The sequence below is a fragment of the Choloepus didactylus genome, chromosome 3 (assembly GCF_015220235.1).
Source record: "Choloepus didactylus isolate mChoDid1 chromosome 3, mChoDid1.pri, whole genome shotgun sequence".
NCBI lineage: Eukaryota > Metazoa > Chordata > Mammalia > Pilosa > Megalonychidae > Choloepus > Choloepus didactylus.
Genome location: NC_051309.1, coordinates 205,548,927 through 205,570,533, shown reverse-complemented (window position 1 = coordinate 205,570,533; position 21,607 = coordinate 205,548,927). Strand labels below are relative to the sequence as shown.

General features: G+C 39.6%; 1 long non-coding RNA gene across 2 annotated transcripts in view; it reads left to right on the top strand.

Moving 5' to 3' along the window:
• Nucleotides 1-8,390: 8,390 nt before the first annotated feature.
• The window catches only part of LOC119530089, a 383,936-nt gene continuing 370,719 nt past the window's right edge, over nucleotides 8,391-21,607 (top strand). The window contains exons 1-2 of one of the 2 annotated variants that reach the window (XR_005216021.1): nucleotides 8,404-8,473; nucleotides 15,629-15,673. This is a non-coding gene — a long non-coding RNA (uncharacterized LOC119530089). Of the gene's footprint in view, nucleotides 8,474-15,628; nucleotides 15,674-21,607 lie in introns of both variants that reach the window. The other variant, XR_005216022.1, reaches the window with a different exon arrangement.

The following is a 21,607-nucleotide window of genomic DNA, read 5'->3' as shown; positions in this document are numbered from 1 at the left end:
GTATTTTATATTGTATAAAATCTAAACAAATTATACATCTAAAGCTACACAGATTACAAAGAAATATATTTGAATTTCTTTACTTTTTTAAAAAAAGGAGTGCAGTAATGCTGGTTATTTTATACTGATCAGAAACTCTAATGCATAGTCTTATATATCTTTGATTAATTAAAAATAAAATAGGAAAGCAAAAATTATGTAATAAATATACTCTTTTTTTAAGGTTTTCAAACTATGGAAGCAGAGAAGGGGAAAAACAAAAGTGATCATTGATGGTAAAAAGTTTACAAAATGGTGAAAAAAAAAAAAAAGAGTGGTATCTATACATGCCTCTCAGGGCAGCTGCCTGTTTTTGTAAATAAAAGTGTTACTGGAACACAGCCACACCCATTTTAAAATGTGTTATCTGTGGCTGATTTTCTGCTATTACTGCAGATTTGAATAGTTGTTACAGACTATATGGCCTGCAAAGCCTAAAATATATATTATCTGACCCTAAGAAAATGTTTTCCCTGTCCCGGAGTATCTCTGTCACAGATTAAGACACAATAGGTGCTTCCTGAACCAACCTCTTCTAAATTGATTTCCTGATTAACCAGCACACTCCATTACCCTTATAAGACCTAATGACATGTCCCCTGCAACCTGAAAGTTCTTGGGCTATCTTAATGCCTGTACATCTCTGCTAACATCATTTTAACTTGTATATTTTCCAAAAGGCAATTGTGTTTATTCCCAAATATGTTTATGGTATTTGTTCTTGTTATTGTAATTACATAACTTAATTAAATAGTATGTAAACTGAAAAAATGAGTGTAAAAAGACTATTGTTTCTTTGAAAAATAAGTTGAATACTTTGGGAAGATGCCTCACTAAGACAATTGCTGCCAGATTAAATATAGGCAAGGCAATTGTAAATGAATGGGAGAAATTGTAATTATAGGATTCAGCTCTCAGAGTGATTTGGCCCATTTTTCACCTTATAGAAAGTGAAGTTGGAAATCAGTGATAATGCATTCTTGGTGTGGTTTCTGCAAGAAACTCCAATTAGTGAATTCATATAAGGCTTTGACACTGTATAAAAAAAATCAACAAATTTATTTACATATATATCTTTTAAATTAAAATAAAGTTTTAAAGATATACATGAGCAGCTTTTATGATTCCCCTCTGTGGAGCGAGTTGTTGCATGGTGTGTCTTGGGAACACAATCTCAGGCCCAACAGAAACTTTCAGCAAATGACCATTTTATTACTTACACAACACAAAGTGTCCAAAAGAGCAGGAAAAGAGATCGCATCATGGTCAGTCTCCCTAGAAGGCCAAACTGCTTGGGTCAGGGACTGTAGATGGCAGTTCTGCACACCCCACTTTGCAATGGAGAAGAGAGACAAGTTTGTGCTGCCTGACGTGGGTTTCTATCCACCCCAAGGGAAGTGGGCCTTGCTACTGAGCATTTCCTGCCCTGATAAGCATCTGAGGATGCTTGTTCCTGGTTTCTGGGAACCAGTAAGATGTTACAATGGGGCCTATGGAGGAGAATTAAAAGAGCCACATATAGCTTGGCAATAAGGAATGCTGAAATGGACTTGCTTCATAAATGCAAAACTGAGTTCTTCCATGGGAGGGGAGAGGGGAAAATTATACTTTCTTCAGAAATTAATTTGCATGTCTATAGACAGGAATCATTTGTATTACTAACAGTTATCTACAGTTTATAGAATTGCAAATAGCTTAAAAACAATGAGGAAAGCCCGTAGACTCATATAACCTGGGAGGTTATGCTGGACAAGCCTGGTTTTCCTTTGAAGACATCCAATAATCTGGTCCATCTGAAAGTCTTTCACAATTATTCCCTACAATAAGTTCCTCAGGTGATCCTGATACACTGTGGTTCAGTGGGTCATCTCTGAGAAAGTCTTTTATAGCCCATAATCAAGGCTATTATTTCCCCTACTAGAGAGGATAATAATATTGCTATGCGTATATGACCAGGATGATAACATCCCACTATTAGTAAGTAGCTTGGAGTTCCTTGATTTTCTAAAGGTTATTAATATTTCTGGAGTGCCAATTATATGCCAAGCACTATAGTATGCTTTCCAATTTAATCTTCCATTGACTTTTTTTAAAAATTCAGTTTTATTAAGATATATTCACATATACAGTCATCCATGGTGTACAATGAACTGTTCACTGTACCATTATATAGTTGTGCATTCATCACCCCAACCTATTTTTTGAACATTTTCCTTATACCAGAAAAAGCAAGAATAAGAACAAAACAAAAGTAAAAAGAACACCCAAATCATCCCTCCTCCTACCCTATTTTTCACCCAATTTTTGTCTCCATTTTTCTACTCATCCATCCATACAGTGGTTAAAGGGAGTATGAGCCACAAGGTTTTTACAATCACACTGTCACCCCTTGTAAGCTATATTGCCATACAATTGTCTTCAAGAGTCAAGGCTACTGGGTTGATATTTTCAGATATTCTCTTTTAGCTATTCCAATGCATTAAAACCTAAAAAGTGTCATCTATATAGTGCATAAGAATGTCCACCAGAGTGACCTCTTGACTCCATTTGGAATCTCTCAGCCACTGAAACTTTATTTTGTTTCATTTCACATCCCTTTTTTGGTCAAGAAGATATTCTCAATCCTAAGATGTCGGGTCCAGATTCATCCCCAGGAGTCATATCCTGCATTGCCAGGGAGGTTTACAACCCTAGGAGTCAGAGCCCACCTAGAGGGGAGGGCAGTGAATTCATCTGCCGAGTTGGCTTAGAGAGAGAGGGCCATATCTGAACAACAAAGAGGCACTCGAGGAGATTCTCAGGCACAACTACAAGCAATCCTCCATTGACTTTTACTTCCACTCCAATTCAGCTACCCACTCCCATGGCCATAAAATTAACTTTTCAATAACCTAAAACTTATTTCTACTATTGTAAACTATAATGTCCCAGTTGCTTACCTGTTCTTTCAAGCTCTGATTTCCTTAGTGCCAATTCACATTCTCTTTTATCTCATTGCTTCCCCTATTATTTTGACTCTTTCCTTTTCTGATAAGAATTAGCCTCCTCCTAGTTTTACTTCCTTTCCTAACCAATCTGACCCATCTCTTCAACCTCTCTCCTTCCAATTCCAATGCCATCACCTCTTTATATTCTTGCCATTGCTACCATGCTACATGACCTTAAGCTGGTTATTTATATTATCTAAGTCTTAATGTCCTTTAAATGAGGTTAATAATAACACCTACCTCAGAAGGTTGTTCAGAATATTAAGCGAGACTGTCCATGTTAAATGAAGATAATTTTTTGAAATATATTAAAGAGGTTTTTCTGCACTTTTTTTGTGTTGACCTTTCCTTGTTTGGCAAGAAACATCTATTGCCATGGAAAACAATAAGATTGTTATAGTAGAAATTAAAATTGAGTAGGAACTATTAAAAATCAATGTTATCCTTTTCATTTCCAAAATAAGAACATGAAACCCATAATAAGACAGTAGACTTGAGAAACCAGATTTGTTCAGAGAGAAATTAATTTTTGAAGTCCTAAAGACTTTGTTTTATTTCAAAAGTTTAGTTTGGACTGTGGCACTTCCAGTTTCTGATCTGACATGTAAAGGGCTTGGAAGTCCTCTTTCCCACCCTCGCAACAAGGAAAATGCTGAACACACTGAAAATCAACTTTTCCTAGACCCACCAGAGATATAAGGTTCCAGGATCAACTGCCACCCTGAAAACTGGAGAGAGAAAGGCGAATACGGAGAATACAGATCAACTTTCTTGAAACAGAAGCTGCTGGAGCCAGGAGCCAGTAGGAACACTTAAATGGTAATTTTAATGAATTGCAGGAGGCTGAGTGTGGAGTACCTTGAGAGTTAAAATCTCTGGTGGCCCATTCTAAGGGAAACCCCCCTACTCTCAAGAGTTTTTACCTCCAGGAGCCCCACTAGGTTTTCATGATCAAGATCTGTCATTGGAGAAAAGTCTCCTGTTTCATTGCATGGAGAAAAGTAATAATTTTGAAATAAGCCCAAAGTGTTCTCCACAGCCAAGGACTACACAGTGAAGGAAAAGATTTCACTGGTGCCTTATCTAATTTGGGAGAAGGGAAATTACCCAACTCCAGTCAACTCTTGCTTTCCCATTTCTCAGAAGGGTTAAAAAAAGCTCAGAAGCATTTGTGAAGGTCACAGCCCAGGGGCACATGCTCACTAACTGACCAACACAGAATTATAGGATCATAGAATGACTTTACTTCCCCCAACATTACCCCCACATTGATGGGACTTCTGTTTAGTTACAGTGGATTATACCTGAAAGAACCGCAAGGCTCATACTCTATTTAAGGAGTCTCTAGGGAAACCCAAAGACAACAGGGGAGACAAAAACAAGGATACTTGAGGAAATTGAAGCCTTTTGTACCTAAAGCTACAGCAAAGAGTAAACACAGCCTAACTTTTAGCCAGATAACCATAAAACCTACCAAAGTGCTGTCCACCTCAGTTCCTATTATGGACACATCATGACCAGTTTTCAACAAAAAATTGCAAAGTATGGTAAATGGCAAGAATAGAACACAATCTGAAGAGAAAAAGCAAATATCAGAACCAGTCTAAGATATAGCACACTGGGAATTTACAGTAACTATGATCAATATGCTAAGAGTGCCAATGGCAAAAGTGGTCAATATGCAAGAAAAGATAAGTAATGTAAGCAGAGAGAGGGAAACTCTAAGAAAGACTCAAAAGGTAATTGTAGAAATCATAAACCCTGTAACAGATGAATGCCTTTCACGGGCTCATCAGTAGACTGGACACAGCTGAGGAAGAGTCAGTGAGCTTGAAGTTATGTAACAGAAACTTCCCAACCCAAAAGGCAAAGAGAAAAAAAGAAATAAAATGGTGAACAGAATACCCAAGAACTGTGGGACAAATTACAAAAGGTGAAACATACATGTAATGTGAGTCCAAGAAGAAGAGAGAGAGAGAGAGAAAGAGAAGGCGAAGAAATACTTGAAGTAATAATGGCTGAGAATTTTCCAAAATTAATGGTGGAAACCAAACCACAAATCCAGGAAGCTGAGAGAACACCAAATGGGGTATATACCTAAAAATTCACACTTAGGCATTTCATATTCAAACTGCACAAAACTAAAGACGTAGAGAAAACAGTGGAGGAGGTAAGCTTGGCTGTCGAGGATCCTGCTAGGATTTTACTGTAAGTCTTAGATAGATAGCGTAGAAGGTATAATGTAAGGGGACTCCCACTGGAGTTGGAAGAAAAACCCTCCACCAGAGAGAAAGGGGGGATTCTAAAGGTATGTGACTATGGGAGGATGCTGCCTGGGTCTCTGATGAGGTACCCAGCCCAAGCACCCTCCTGGGACTTGGTCAAATATATAGGTAAAGGATGGACAGGTAAAGGAATATCAGAAAATATCAAGATTGGTGCTTTGCTTCTTTGCAGCATGCAGCATGGCCCAGGAGCAATGGCATAGCAAGCACAGAGGAAGTATCTGGAAGAGAGGGCTGAGATACACCCTTTACTCTCAGTCTATGAATGCTGTGCTGGAGAGCCAGAGCTCCCTTAAGCCTTGGTGGGAGGAGGACTCATAAATGTTCTGACAGGACAAGTCAACCATTAGAGGCCTCAGAATGTGATGCCTTTGTGGCTAGAGGCAAGTGGCAGCGACCAGACATTTTATCAATGGGTGTTGGTACATGCCAAAAGATGGGACTAGCCACATGGCAGTAGACATCAGTGCAGAGTGTCCAGAGAAAAGACCCGACTGTCCACACACAGCAGAGACCAGCTTGTCTCAGAGGATAGTATGCTGCAACTCCCACCCCCACCTCCATGAGAGTGTGTGAGATTCCCCTGCACCCAGAAGCCTTCTGTGGGATGGATGGTCCCAAGGGTAGACCCTGTGACCCAGAAAGCAGCCTTGAACTTGGACTTTGAATTGACCGAGTACTTAAGAGAATTAGTTAATGTGAAGGAGGCCGAGTTGTATTGGATTGGCTCGTTTAAAAGTTTTCCCCCACTCTACTGAGAGAGAAGGAATAAGATGAGACCAGTTATAGAAATAAAGGAAACTACTTTAAAATTTTTGTACATATGTGCAGTTATGTAAAATTTCAACTCTGTCACACACGTAAAGTGTTTCATATATATATAGCTATAGTAAGCATTTCATAAATATTACAATTTGTTGTTTTATTTCTAGTTAGCTTTATTGATAAATATTTGTATTTCGAGTTAGCTTTTTTTCCCCATAATTCCCAGTGGCAGCTATTCCAAACATTCACTGCTTATACCACTTCTACCTTGGACAAATTCTCTCAGCTTGCTGCTTGCTTTTTCTACATCATTTCACACACTTTCCTCCTTTCTTCCTTTACTTTCTGTCAAATTAATCCTTTTACCACTGCTCTAGATCCCATTCCCCTTCTGATTCCTTAGGATTTCTCCTCCATCAATTACCCCTTTTAGCTTCTGCTTCTCTTTCAAATTCTTCGTCCCATCAGAGCATAAAAATAGTCAAGGCCTCCCACAGGAAGAAAAATCCTCCAAACGTGATGTTTGTATCACCATCATTTTGCTACTTCCCTCTCCTTCCTTTATAACCAAAATTCTTGAAAAGGTTAGCTACAGACCATCCCTTTGTAACAAAAACTTTCTTGAAATAGTTATCTATATTTATGTCCACTTACCAGCTGAGATCTGCATCCTACCCTCATCACAGCTCTGAAATCCATCTCCCTCATGCCATTGACAACCTCCTAATGGCCAAGTTCTGAATTTGCATAATCTATATATTGAACAAGCCTGCCTTGTAACATATTCAGATTGCAACTTGTTTGTTTCTCTTTGAACCTTGTACAGCAAGAGCTTCTCTGTGGACTCTGGATGAGAATTCTGGCTGATATCATGACGTTTTTGCTCATTCTTGAGAGTGTTACCTTCATGTTACATTGCAAATACAGTCTCAACATGTTCAGTCCTAGATACTGTTCAACTTTAATCTCCATTTTATATGAAAAATTCTCCTCCTTTTCCTACAGTCTTGGGGATTGGGCTGTCTGTCTTCAGGAAAAGGTGTACCTGCTTATCCTACCAGGGCCCCCCACAACCTGATCACTGGCTGTTGTCAGTGTGTGTGTGTTGGAGGGGGTGCTGGTTTGAATGTATTGTGTCCCCCAGAAAAAGCCATATTGTTTGATGCAATCTTGTGGGGCAGACATTTTAGTGCTGATCAGATTGGAATCCTTTGAGTGTTTCTGTGGAGATGTGCCCCACCCAACTGTGGGTGATGACTCTGATTGGATAATTTCCATGGAGGTGTTACCCCACCCAGTCAGGGTGGGTCTAAATTAAATCACTGGAGTCATATAAATGAGGTGACAAACAGAGGGAACTCAGTGCAGCTGAGAGTGACATTTTGAAGAGGAGCTACAGCCAAGAGGGACACTTTGAAGAAGGCAGAGGAGCTGAGAGAGTAGCTGCAGATGAGAGACAGTTTGAAGACGGCCGTTGAGAGCAGACTTTTGCTCCGGAGAAGCTAAGAGAGGACAAAAACCCCAAGAGCAACAGAGAGTGACATTTTTGTGGAACTGAAACCTAGAGAGGAATGTCCTGGGAGAAAGCCATTTTGAATCCAGAACTCTGGAGCAGATGCTAGCCATGTGCCTTCCCAGCTAACAGGTTTTCCGGACACCATTGGCCATCCTCCGGTGAAGGTACCCTATTCTTGATGTGTTACCTTGGACACTTTGTGGCCTTAAGACTGTAACTGTGTAACCAAATAAACCCCCTTTTCTAAAAGCCAATCCATTTCTGGTGTTTTGCATCCGGGCAGCATTAGCAAACTAGAACAGGGAGTATCTGGTATACAAAATAATTTATAAAAAAATCTAAAATTATTACTCTCATACATATATAAAGTGAACATGTGTCATTTTTTTTAATTGATTAATACGATAACCAGTATGATGTTACAACTGGTTCAAAGGGGAACTCAAAGGATTTACCTATATAGGCAAATAGCCATGTTAAAATACGTTTACAAATAGTGTAAAAATGGTTAAGATCCCAGTTTAATAGTCAATTGTATTCCACCAGACAAAATTCATTTACATTTCTATGGACAAGAATCATTTGCACTACTATATGTTTTTGCAATTTACGGAAGTGTAGAATAGTTCAAAGACATTGAAAGACCCCTAACAGGGTCAGATAACCTAGGGCACCCATAATTTTTGTTTTAACCCCATTTCAGAGTCTTACAAAATTTTTCCTGACAGCGGACAGTAGAGAGTTAAGAGGGAACAATAGTTTGTTTGTTTGTTTGTTTTCCCTCTCTCTCTCTGGCTAAGAGGATTGAGGCTCTCATGGCTTAAAACTGACTTTCTCGAGGCAATTCCCGGGAGCTCTCGCCTGTGGCTCCTTTGAACCAGGTAATTATATCTCTGTCACTGTATCTTGTGTCACCTCTGTGGTCGTAAGGATCCCTGTTCTTGATCCCTGTTCATGATGGGTCAGCTGTGAACCCAGGCTTGCTGAGCAGCCTCTGTGTGGAACATCGACGTTCGTCATGCCTGAGAGAAAATGGAGTCTTAAAGCTTCTTGGAAGTGACGCATGTTATTTCTGCACAATTTCATTATAAGGCAGGTTATGTGGCTAAGCCCAACCCCTCCCAGGGCAGGGATATTTACTCTTTCAGTGGGTAGGGGCTCTGCAGGGAGGGACAACAGATTTTGGGTGAACAGAAATACAATCTGTTGTATTTCACGGGTCACAGTGAAAACATTAGTTATCCCTCAAGCTCTACCCAGTCTCCTTATATTCTCATCCTACACACTCTCCCTGACAGAGCTGGTCCCCGGCTACCACCACTAGGATAGAATCTCCTATGATTATAAATCCAGCTTAGATCTGCTTCCTGAGCTGCAAACTTCTCTTTCTAAGACACTTAGTCCAAATTTCCATAGCTCTAACCATTAACTATATTATCATTAATGACTTTCTTTTCTGTCTTTTCTTCCAAATCACAAACTCTTTAAAAGGTTGTATTAGTTTCCTATTGCTGCAATAACCAATTGTCACAAATTTAGTGGCTTAAAACAACACAGATTTATCACCTTACATTTCTGTAGGTTAGAAGTCTGACACTGTTCTCACTGGGCTGAAGTCAGTGTTTTGGCAGAGCTGTGTTCCTGTCTGAGGGCTCCAGGGACATCCCATTTCCTTGCCTTTTCCAGTTTCTGGAGGCTGCCTGCGTTCCTTGGTTCATGGACTCTTTCCTCCATTTTCAAAGCTAGCAAACGGTGCATCTCACTGACCATGCTTCCAAAGTCACCTCTTCTGGCCACAGCTGGGAAAGGGTCTCTGATTTTAAGGACTGATGTGATTACATTGTCCCACCCTCCCCACCAGTGGCAAGTATCAACTGTCAACACCCTAGTAGTGGCATCCCAAGCAAATCGTTTCTGTGGGATGAACTTGGCTGTGCCTAATTCCTACCTTGGTTTCTCCAGCATGCTCAGTGATTTTGTGAGCTATGCAATATCTTTTCAATAAATTCCTGTTCTGTGTAGGCTGGCTAGAATTTATTTCTGTGGTTTGCAATGATGAATAGGGATTGATTATGCTCTCATGTTGTAACCCCTCTCCATTGCGGCATCCAGTGTGATCCCATGGGAGAAAAGTGTGAATTTTACTTTTAATTCTGCTTCAGAATAGTAGGGTAATTGGCACTATTAGCAATGGAAGTGAGTAAATTTTGTGAAACTTGTTCTCAAAACTTTCCAATCGTCTCCATAAATTTATTAAAGTTATAATGTGAATTTTACCAAAGTATTTGATAAAATTGTTTCATACTTTCAAGGTAATTTTTCTTCTCTAAGATGATGCTTTTGAAAATAGAATATCTCTAGTCCATTCTCTCCTAAATTGTCTGTTGGCATTGCCATTAAAGCTATTTATTGAATGTATTTTACTTTTAAGATGTCTAATCATTGTATAATCAAAGCAAAATAAATATTCTTGAATATTACCAGAATTACTGCCACTTTGATAGTTGACTTATCTACCACAAACCATCTGGTCACATTTCCAAGTGGTCTCCTGGGTAAACGGTGATTCCTTTTTTTTATCTTTATAAAGTTGCAAGAAATTCTGCTCCCTCCAAGGACCACTAGGCAGATGACTTCAAGGTGGGATCTGCATGTTTGAATACAGAGCTAAACTTTCGTGTCTATTTGCTTGATGCTTCTGCACCTTTCCATGACTATTGTAGAAGCTAATTAACCATTTCTTCTCCTCCTTTCTTGCTTCCTTCACTTTTTAGACTGAACTTAAAGCACTTAGAAAGTTTACTGATCTACATATAACTTGCTTTTGGAAATTTGGCTAGAATAATATAGTAGGATTCTTCTGGTGTTAGGAGAATTCAAACTCAACCTGGCTTAGGCCAAAAAATGTGAATTTATTGACTCATGTAACTGAAAAAGCCAGGGTGTAGCTTCTGAATGGTTGGAATATAACAAGGTCCAGATTTAAGTCCTCTCAAACTCTCAACTTGAGATTCCCTGAAAGTGTCTCAGTGACCTTGAGGGTTGAGAGTGCCTGTCCCAGAGAGTTGTTTCTTAGGATGGTCACAGAGTAGAGGGTAGCAGTATGTTCTAAGAGGTAGGGGTATATGCAGGAGAGAAAGCAGAGGCTGTGTGCATGTGTGAGTGTGTGTGTGTGTGTGTGTGTGTGAGTGTGTGTGTATGGTGGGGGGTGTATTGTTGGATGTTGGTGGGAGGAGCTACTGGGGAATGTGGAGAGGGAGGCCATTGTGTTCACTCTCATCTACTTTTCCTTCCCTTTACACTCTTGTTAGGATTTACTTTTTATATCATAATAATAAAATAAATTAGCAATTATGTGAATAGATCATCCTTGATACTGCCTGATTAAAGATTTCATTTTTATCTTTCTTCTGAATTTCTGTACATTTGAAGATGCCTTTCATTTTTTTCCCCATTCAGTTTTGGAATTTATAATTTCTGCATTCTTTCTTAGAAAGAGTCCATATAGGTATATTTATATGATTTGTCTCCTTGAAGACATTTTGGGATCATTTACAATGTTCTAAAAGCAATGTTATACTGTCCTTTGAATACAAACATAACACCACTTTCCTTGTAGAAAGAGCAACAGAAACCTAAATGGTACTTTTAAATCAACCTGATGGTATTTGAGCACAATTTGTGCACTTTCTTGATTTGTCCACAAGGTGCCGCTGTTTGCCTACTAATAACACAAGACAGCCCGCCCAAGAACACAATTTGCTTAAAAAAATTACCACAGTCCCTGTTGCATAATTATTAAGTTTTTAGGGGTGTTAAGTTTGTTCCACAGAAGGAGTATGTAGGGTTTTTCTTGTAAAAATCTATTTTTCAGCAATGAGTTAACTCAAAATTCAGTATTGTCATAGTGAAGATTTCCTTTTTTCCTGCCATTTTATTTATAATAATTATGTTTTTAGTGATACCAACTGCTTTATAAAAACATCATTATATTATATACCCAATGATTGTAAAATCATTTGCCTTGAAGCACAGGGAAATCATCATTCAGCAAACTGGGTTTAAAATAGTGCCATTTTAAGAAAGCTATTTACAATCTAATTTGCAATTGGTTTTTTTTTTTTTTTAAATTAAAACATTTCTAAAATGTACTACGATTGTTTAAAAAAAAAGTAATGGCTCTTTTTATGGTTAGGAAAATAAATTGAACCTCTGTGCTGGAAAGCGCAGAAAACAAATCAGCATCCTTTATAAATAGATTTTACTGCTGGTTTAGAAATTACCTTCTGTGCTTTTTAGGTGGTTGAAAAAATGAAATCAGCTGCGCTTTGCACTGTGCACACAGCATATTTGCTGTGTCACTTTCTAGAGGATTATGGAATGTTGGGAGGTCAGGATTCTAGAAATGGAGAAGTTCTAAGTAGCGGCAAAATGAGAAAATGAAATAAAGCAAGCCTATCTGTTTAACACCTTCATCGATGGAGTTGGGGAAGCCTAGAGTTGGAGCCAGCAGATCTGTGTTCTGACTTTGACTAAGTCACTGGTGGCTACTATAGGCCGGTTGTTCAGTAGGGGCTAAAGGCAACTGGGAGACGGGCTGCCTGCCATTCTGAACAGGGAGAAACGACCTGCCGGAGATAATGACGAAATAGTCAATTTGTGGCAATCAGAGCATTAATGTACACGCTGAGGGCATAATTAACACCAGAATCTGGGCTTTCTGGCCCTCTCTGAATCCCGGTACAAAGGGCAGAATTAAGTAGACTCAGAGGTCCACACCAGACAGAACTCACAGAAGTGTGCTCTGAAGTATGTTGGCTGGTGAGCAACAGGGAGACAGACATTTGATTCCACTTAGCAAACATTCTTTGATTATTACGTTAAACAGAAGCACCCCATGTGAGCAGAGACAAACTCTACAGATCTGAGCTAGGGGTTGGACCCCACGGAGTGTAAGCCCCAGAGCTGATACTTCAAGAGTAGAAGAGGGGAAACGGCATCTCCGAACAGCAGGTTTCTGCAAACAAACTGGATTTCTTAAAAAAAGAGAGAAAGGGAGAGAAAGAGAGAGAATCTTTATTTAATAACAATCCTTTGTCCCTCGGATAAAATTCTAGCCCCTATAAAATACTTAAAAATAGGACATGATTTTTGGCCAAACTGTCTGGATTTGTTAAATATCAAGCATACCTGACCATTTCCTCTAAAGAGTTACCTCATTCTTATCCAAAATCCAATATTATCTTCACAGAATTTCACACACAAGACTTCTAATAGCTTAAGCTGTTAAAGGAAGCTTTATTACAATGTAAGTAAAAGCATGGGCCTTGAAAGCAAATAATAAAATTTATGAGCAAGTGATAGTAATAAGTGTTTTATATACATTATTTAATTTAATCCCTACGAAGTCCTGTGTCTTGGCTTCTCTTATTATCCCGATCTTGTAGAGGAACTGAATTTGAGAGACTTGCTGAACGTTGGACAATCGCTAAGTGGTAGACTTAGGATCTGAATCCAAGTTTTGCTGGTTCCAGGACCTCTTTAGCTCCAGAAAAATACTTTTACGTCCTTGAGAATGTTAACATCCTTTCTTTTGAAATCTCACTTGTATTTGGATAGCAGCTTTATTATATTAACCTGTAAATAGGGCACCCTTTTGCAGACGAGAAATTCTTTGAAAGCCTTAACATTCACGGTGAGAGAGCAAACAGTTCTGTGGAAATGTCATTTGAAGTCTCCCTGTATACAGGCTCTAAAACAATGAGAAGATGCATCAGTTGACTTCTAGAGGATGGAAAGCTCACAGCCCTTTTCCCTTACCTTCCCTTTCACTTTATCCAAGGAGAAGGACTGCTATGGCTGGTCAAGTTTCAGGGTCTGTTATGGACCACATATAAGAGATGGAATTTCCCTAATTTTAGGTAAAGATTTGTGGGCAGCCTGGAGAGTTAAGGTGGCCTGAGGCTGTTCCTTTTGGGAGAAAATCTGATTGTTTCTCTCTTTTTTTGGATCCCTCCTTTGTTTCCCTAAGTGCTGGGTAAGACGGGTTTGCAGTCTAGTCCTTCGGCAGTGGACACCCTATCTATTCTCTTCTATAAACATACATTAAACAAAACAAAACAAAACACCAAGCTTAAGCAAGCTCTCCTGGCGTTGTTGAGGCCACTCTCTGGCTTGCACTACCCTCCCTGACAGGTGCTCCACCCTTCTCACTTTGGCATGGCCAGATCTAAGACTTGGATTTGGTGTTGGGGAGAAGTAGGCGAAAGGAGTCTCTGGCTTACTTTGGCACTAGACCAAGTGAGTAACAGAATTCTTCTGACTTTAAGCTCAGCTCAGGAAAGCGCTGTCTGGGTTTGGGACAACTCTCTGGTTAATAACAAAGTGTTATTTTACTGTGCTTTGTTTTCTGTACATACTTCTTTCTTGGGGACATAGGAGAAGATTTGTTCCCTGGCTAAATGCTATCGTAATGACCTCTATTGTTACAAACATTATTTCCCTTGTGGAATTGAAATCTAAGAGGAGATCCAGGAAACAAGAATATGGGATTCACAATAGGAGGTAAATCCTTTGGCTTCTTTGTAGGGGTGTTGATTTTTGTCCCCTTTGTTCTTCACCAAGCTATAGGCATGCATAAAGAGTGGCAGTTTGGACTGAGGCAAACTTACTGACTGGTTACCAGTAAATTAGACCACACCTATAGGACTGCTGGGAATGAGCGCCAGTTTTCCTCTGCCAGAAATCCCACTATTGGGAGGTGATGAGCTGGGAAGTTTATTATTATTCAGTGAGTACCTGCTTTGTGCCTGGCATTCTGTGAATTATTGGACACATTAAATAATGTTGACTATCTTCACATTCAACCCTTGCAATATCATGATGTACATGTTATCAGTGCCATTTTAGAGATGATCAAACTGTGGATCAGAGGGATTAAGACTCTTGCTCTTGATAACACAGCTGGGAGAAAGGTGTGAGATCTGGAGCACCTCTAGCTAACTCTGGGCCACCACATTTATGCTACTTCTTCGCTAGAGAGTCACTCCTTTGATTCTTGAAAGTCATTAGTCTTAGGGAATTAATCTTGATGCTTCACAAGGTGGAGCTGCCACTTTAAACTACGCAGCTGAAGGTGGAGATTTAGAGCGTGGAGTTTTTATTGATCAACTTCATGTAATTTGTGGGGGCTCTGAAAGACCATCCCCAAATTTTGTCCTGCTGGCTCTTCTATGTTACTTGTAATATCACATGAATCTCCTTTTTGCATTAAGATAAAGTCTTTGTGAAATGTGAGAAGTTTTTTTTTTTTTTTTAATGGAGATAGATAATAACTGTCTATCGGATCTCATACTTTGGTCTCAAAGTTTTGTTCAACCCGAACAGAACTTGGCATAAAAAAGTGGAATGATTTTGGACATCTTTGGCCATCCCTTCAGTGTCCATTGTCATGAGTAGGGATTCTCATGAGTTTAACAGTTTTCCATTTAATGGTTTCACCAAATTAGTTAGTTGGTTTGTATAGTTCAAAGGAAATAAGACCCAGGACTGCTCGATTTCAACAGGGACAAAGAGAGGGACAAGTCTGGCAGGCCACCAGGAAGATGTAAGGGCTGGGGGACAGTAGGGCATAGAGTCTAGGGAATTGGCCACCTTTGGGTTGTCCAAAGAGCACAAAAATCAGCTCTGCTTTCTCCAAATGCTGCCCATACCTTGTACGAGCCAAACAGAGCTCTGAGAAGGACGACACGGGGCTGGAGCCTGGGATCCCGAGCTGCCTTCACTCATCAGTACTGGCTATGCACATCAGAAAACTTGCTTTTGAAGTGGTTTGGAGAGCTCCAAAAGAGATGTGCTTCATGGTACTGGTGCTGCTGCCAAAGAGAAAAGATTCTGCTTTTCATCAGCTGTTTATTTTTACTCTCTGCATTTCTCTAGCATCTCTTGCTGATGGCCCTGGTTATGCTGACACATAGATTGTGTAGTTGAAGTCACAAGAACAGGAAAGGATCTCTTTGCTTTTCTCTTATTTCCAGGACGGGCTGGGAAAAGGCTGTGGATGTTCGGATGCTTTCTCACAGGTAAGCTGGAGATCTGCAATTCTTTTGCTATGAGGCTGGACATTCTTTATAGTTTTCCCAGACACAGGAATTGGCAGAGCTTGAAAAAGAATCACTGGCAGGAAGTTCATTTTCTTTATTGCTACCTCCTCAGCCATAAAACTAAAAGCTTTTTACATAAATCATGTTTGTTGTCTCATGGGAGTGGAAGATCATTTCCTTCGGAGATCTTCCCAATTGGAGTTTAGTCATCGGGATTTGAGAGTTTTAATAGTTTATTTGAATTTGAAGAGTTTTTCTAATTGATGTTTCTCATCTTTTCCCCCTTCCGGGGTTTCTGATTTTGTGTCATTTGTGCTTTCTTCCCCCAAATCTCAGATTCCTGAAAGTGAAATCTTCTCATTGAGAACTTCATCAGCTTTCACTTAATTAGAACATCTTTCACCTGTTGTGCCAGCTTTAAGTCCATCACTTCATAACTTCTACTTGAGTTTCTTCTAACTCTTTGATCTAGGACTGTTTAACTCCTGCAAACAACCAGAAGAATGGAAACCATGCCTTGTGTCTAGTGATTTGTGTAACAAAACAGTTTTGGGTGCTGACCTTCTGACTTACACTTTGTTAATGAATAAAAACATTACTCAGAATATTCTAATTTTCAAGATTTAAAAATAAAATAACTGACTTTGCATCTAATTCAATCTCCATTTCTGGTGTGAAGTAATAAGTCAGGAGACTTGTGACCAAAAATTGACAGGATGACTAACCTGCTGTGTGACCTTGAACAGACAACTTCATTTCTCTTTCCCCTGTTTCTTCATATGTAAAATATGGATTACTTGGTCTGCCCCCACTTAATTCACAGGGTCACTTTATGAGGTCAGGTGCAGCAAAGTTTATTGAAAGTATAAATAGAGCTCGACACTTAGGTATAGTATTACCTCATCATTTATAAGCTTCTTTACTCCTGTGACAGTAGGGAGGGAGTATCTCTCTTCTGGTGAAAGGACGTCCATCTAAATGAACTCTGATCCCTTCTGTTCCTGGCTTTTCCAGGATTCTAATCATTGCTTTTCCACATTTCTTCTGCATCTTCAATTTCTCTCCTTCTTTGTGCTTTCCATCAGCCATTAAATATGAATCTTCTATTTAAGAAATATTGTCTTCCACCTTGGAGAAATCCTGCCCTCAATCCTCCATGCCTTTCTAGCTATGAAGCCATTACTTCTTTCCCTTCATGGCCAAATTTTCCTCAATAGTTTTGCACACTCACTGTTTCATCTTCCTCATTTTCCTTTCATTCTTTATCGAAGCCAACTTGGCTTCTACTTCCATCATGCCCACGAAACTACTTTTGCTAAGATCACCAATAGCCTCCTTATTTGTAAGTCCAATGGGATCTCAGCAACATTCAGTAGAGTAAACTGCTCCCTTTGGATTGAAACTCTCTTTTTTTTTGCGGTGTGTGTGTGTGTGTGCTTCTTTGACTCCATTCTTTGCTAGTTTTCTTTCCCTTTCCTTGGCTAGACTCAGACATTTTTTTCTTTCTGACTCCTCCTTCTTTACCCAACCTCTAAAAGTTGAAGTTCTTCAGGGCTTGGACTTGGGTCTTCTTCTTTTCACATCCTACAGAGACTGTAGACAAGATCTTATTAAATTTTTTTATTTGTTTATTTATCTTATTAATTTTTATGGCTCTAAACACCATTCATATGCTTGTTGTTCCCGAATAAAAATCTGCAGTACAGACCTCTCTTGCTGAGCACCAAACCATATGTCTCACTTCCTTCTTGAAATTTCAACTTGCATTTTCATGGGCATCTTTACACTCAGGACTCAGAACTCTTGAGTTCTACCCTCAAATCTATGTCTCTTCCTAAATCTATTCATTCCTGTTAATTTGTTTCCACTCCAATCTTTCAGTTCTTCACAAAAATCATCCTCATTTACCTTCTTGCTTCTGACGGAAATGTGACAGTGAGTGATCCTCGATGCCTCCTCCTTCCCACTACCATCAGCACTTGCAACCAAGTCCTGTTATTCTACTTCCAAAATATGTCCTAAAGTAATCCACTCCTGCTATCCCCATCACCATCTCTCATCCGGACCACAAACATGCACCTCTCTCCACTCTTGTGGCCTTCCAACACGTTCTCTACAGAGCAGCCTGAGTGACCCGTAAAGGTTTCAATTAGATTTTGTCTCTGTTTAAAAATCTCTAATGGTTTCCCATCTATAAGGTACTTCTGCTAGACTGCAGGCTCTAAGTACACAGGGACCAGGTCAGCCTAGTTCATTTCTGTATATCCAGAACCTAACCCAGTGCCTTGCTCCTAGTGTGCACTTAACACATTGACCTAGCCCTTGTCTACCTCTCTGGCTTCACCTCTCAGCCCAGTATTCATATGTCTCAGTCACACTGTTCTTTCGTCAGATCCTTGAGCTGGCCTAGAGCTCGCTGCCTCTGAGCTGACTGGGCTGCGCTGCACTTCCACCATGCTTTCTCTGTTAGCTAGCATTCACTTATATTCCTGTTACTCCAAGTGTTGTCCAAGGCCAGTAACATGAGTGTCTCCTGGAAAATTGTTAGAAATGCAGACTCTCAGGCCCCATCCCAAAGCTAGTGAATCAGAATCTGCATTTTAACAAAGTTTCAGATACTATGCTCCAGATCTCAGCCTAAATATTAGTTCTTTAGAGCGACATTCCCCAACTGGCCAACACACATTAGATTACCTAATGTACTCACTCACAGCACCTCTGACACCCAGAAGGCAAAGGACGTCAACCAGAGGGAGGAAGGCTGGGAGGTGAGTCTACCAATTCTAAGATTTTACTTTAGAATTTTGCATTAGGCTGAACCTATCAAAAGTTTTGGATTGTGTAGAGGAGCATATAAAATCTGAAAAATTTGATTGGAGCAAGTTGAGAAATATGAAAAGTTTTGTTTGCTGTAAAAAGGTATTTGAGTTCATTCTGCAAGCTATTTTATACAGCTGTTTAGTTTTGATTTGCCACATTATGACACCACAGGATAAATGCATAGCAGTGAACCATAATTGGTTTGGGTTTTCCAATATTTCGTTGATCCATGGTTTTGGTGTGCATTGGCAAAAGTTTGGATAGCACACCTAGTCTTTAATGTAGTTTGATTCCAGCTTTGTTGGAAGTCAATTGTTCAGTGTTTTGTTGAAAACACTTTGGACACTGCATAGTGGATTGATTGGTGGTGGTTCCTGGGTCCTCTGTGGATTTTGTCAGAAGTCCAATAATGACATTACTGCAGCTCTCCAGCATTTTACAAGAAACATGTAATGAGTGATCAATGGATAAACTAAGCCATGGTTTGTGACTGTGTAATGAAGGAAAAAGCACTAATTAAAAATAAATACTTTCCTTATTTTTCTCTGAAAGCATTTCTAAGGTGACATTCACCTGGGCTTCTTTGTAAAATATTTTCTTGCCTCTTTTGCTAAGTATCTCAGAATTTTATGGATATTGAAGTATTCTATTAATTCAACTGTAAAACTTGTTGGTGTTATTCAACAAATTATAAGTGTCAGCAGAGTTGTAGTTTTAAAGTGTAATCCCACTCATTCCTTGAGTAATACAGCTGCTCTCTGTTTGTTAATAGTAGAGGTGATGAGTAGTTAGTTTGGAAGGAAAGCTGGTTGCAGGTGCTAGGGCTATTTAGACAGATTTGACGTCTGTTGCAAGATATGTAGGTAGAGCAAAACAGAAATTAAAATCAGCCCTATGTCACATCTGCCTACTGTAGAATTTCAAGGAGTTTCTGAGGACTTGGAGGGAGGAAGTTTGATAGAATTCCAAGGGAATGAGAAAAGGGCCAACATTTGTTGATTACTTCCTATGGGGCCCTTTTTTTAAAAAACAATTATTATGATTATGATTTATTTTTTAAATGTAATTTTATTGAGATACATTCACACACCATACAATCCATCCAAAGTATGCAATCAGTGGTTTATGGTATCATCACATAATTGTACATTCATCACCATGATCATTTTTAGAACACTTGCATTACTCCAGAAAAAGAAATAAAAAAGAAACAAGAAAACCCCACATATCCCATTCCCCTTACCGTACCTACCCTTATTGATCACCAGTATTGCACTCTGAGGTAAGTTGACTAAGAGTCTAGTATTGTCAGAGATAGACATATAGGTCCATGGAACAGAACAAGACATCCAGAAGCAGATCCTATGGGGCCCTTTTAATCAATACAACAACCCGTCACGGTAGGTTTTACGTGTTCCATTTTACCCAGATGAAAATTTGAGCCTCAGAACCCATGCTTTTCCCCTGATTACACATTAAAATCACTGGGGTGGCATGAAAAAACCCACATTGCTTGGGCTCCACTGTCAGTGATGCTGCCATGATTGGCCTGGTGGGTCCTGGGCTTTGGTGTTCTGGGTGCCCTGTGCCTTCAGGCTGCCGTTTCCAGAGCTGCTGCAAGATCCCTCTTGGCTTCCCAGTTAGGCCTGATCACTTCTAAAGAGCCCCACGTGCCAGTGCCAGCTCTGCTTCTTCCTCTTCTCACTTCAACCCTCTTCCCCCAACCTCAGCTAGGCATTAGGAGAACATCAAGATGACTAAATTTTCTCTGTAGACCAACAAATAATCTCAAGGATTATTGCTTATTAACTCTGTGGCTTCCTAGATAGTGGCATTCAGACCTGGGAGAAGGATCCCTAAAATGCTACCATCCAGCCAGCCATTTGTATGTCAATGGTTTCTTTACTTGTGCATGGGGAGGGAGGAGACGAGAAATGAACAGAACAGGAAGTGTCTCTGTGGCCCTGAGGTGGAAACGGAAGTTGGGGCTCCCCATTCCTTCTCCGCCCCTGACTACCCTGTTTTTCCCCTGCCCCCACTCCAGCTTCCCCTGGGGTCCTGGATTCTGAGCCATCCTCACTTCTTACCACGTCTCTTCTACCCCACTTTAATGAAGGAGCATGGTTTAAGTGAGGGGGGTACTGGCCTGCATGAACCCACATTAATTCTGGAATCCTGATTAATTCCACACTGGCTCCCAACACGACGGGAATAATGTGGAATGCCTTTCGCTGGAGAAGAAACGTTACTATTTTTCACATGTGCCAGGTTGATCATGCTTTCCTAGGACATAGTCAATTCAAGCTAACACTGCACTTGCTGCACACACATTTTACTTTCATCTTGTGCAAAATACAGTGTTGGACTAAACAATCTTTCAGTGTCCTTAAAACTCTGAACTTGTATACTTCTATGGCAGAGCCCCTTTTTCTGTGCCAGTGCTTTCCAAATCTAGCTTCTCTGGGTTGGCCAAGACTGCCTTCTCCATTCCTGTTTGTCTACCTTTTTTCCTCTCTGACTGATCCAATGTATATTTTTAATTTTTTTACCCAAGCAATTCAAACGTCTATCACTTATCTCCATTTCTGAAGCTAGCCTCAGAAAATGTTTCTGTCAAGAAAAATGAAAAATAGACAAGACTGAATTTATTTAAACTGTATATTTTATATTACATTATATTGTATTATATTAATTTTGTGGCAACATTCTGATAAGGAAGTAAAATTGCTTCTTTTTTAATCATCATTAAATCCCCAGGCAGAACAGGTCAAGTGAAATTAAATCCTAGAATCTTTCATCTATCAAACATGGGTATCTTCTCACTGACTTTTCTTATATATTTTGCCACTAGTTGATTCGCAAACTGCTTGGCCCAAATGGAATAACATAGTGTGGAAAGCCAGACATTGACAAATGGGAATCGTTATCAGGAAAGCTGATAGTTAAATATCCAGGAATTTTGTGAGTTCGTTGTTAAACTGTTGGTAGTTTGACATTGACCGTGGTGGGAATATTTGCACCGTGGAAATCAGCAGATGCTACAAATCCCGGTATTTTAGTTTGCTGGAACTACTGTGACATATACCACACACT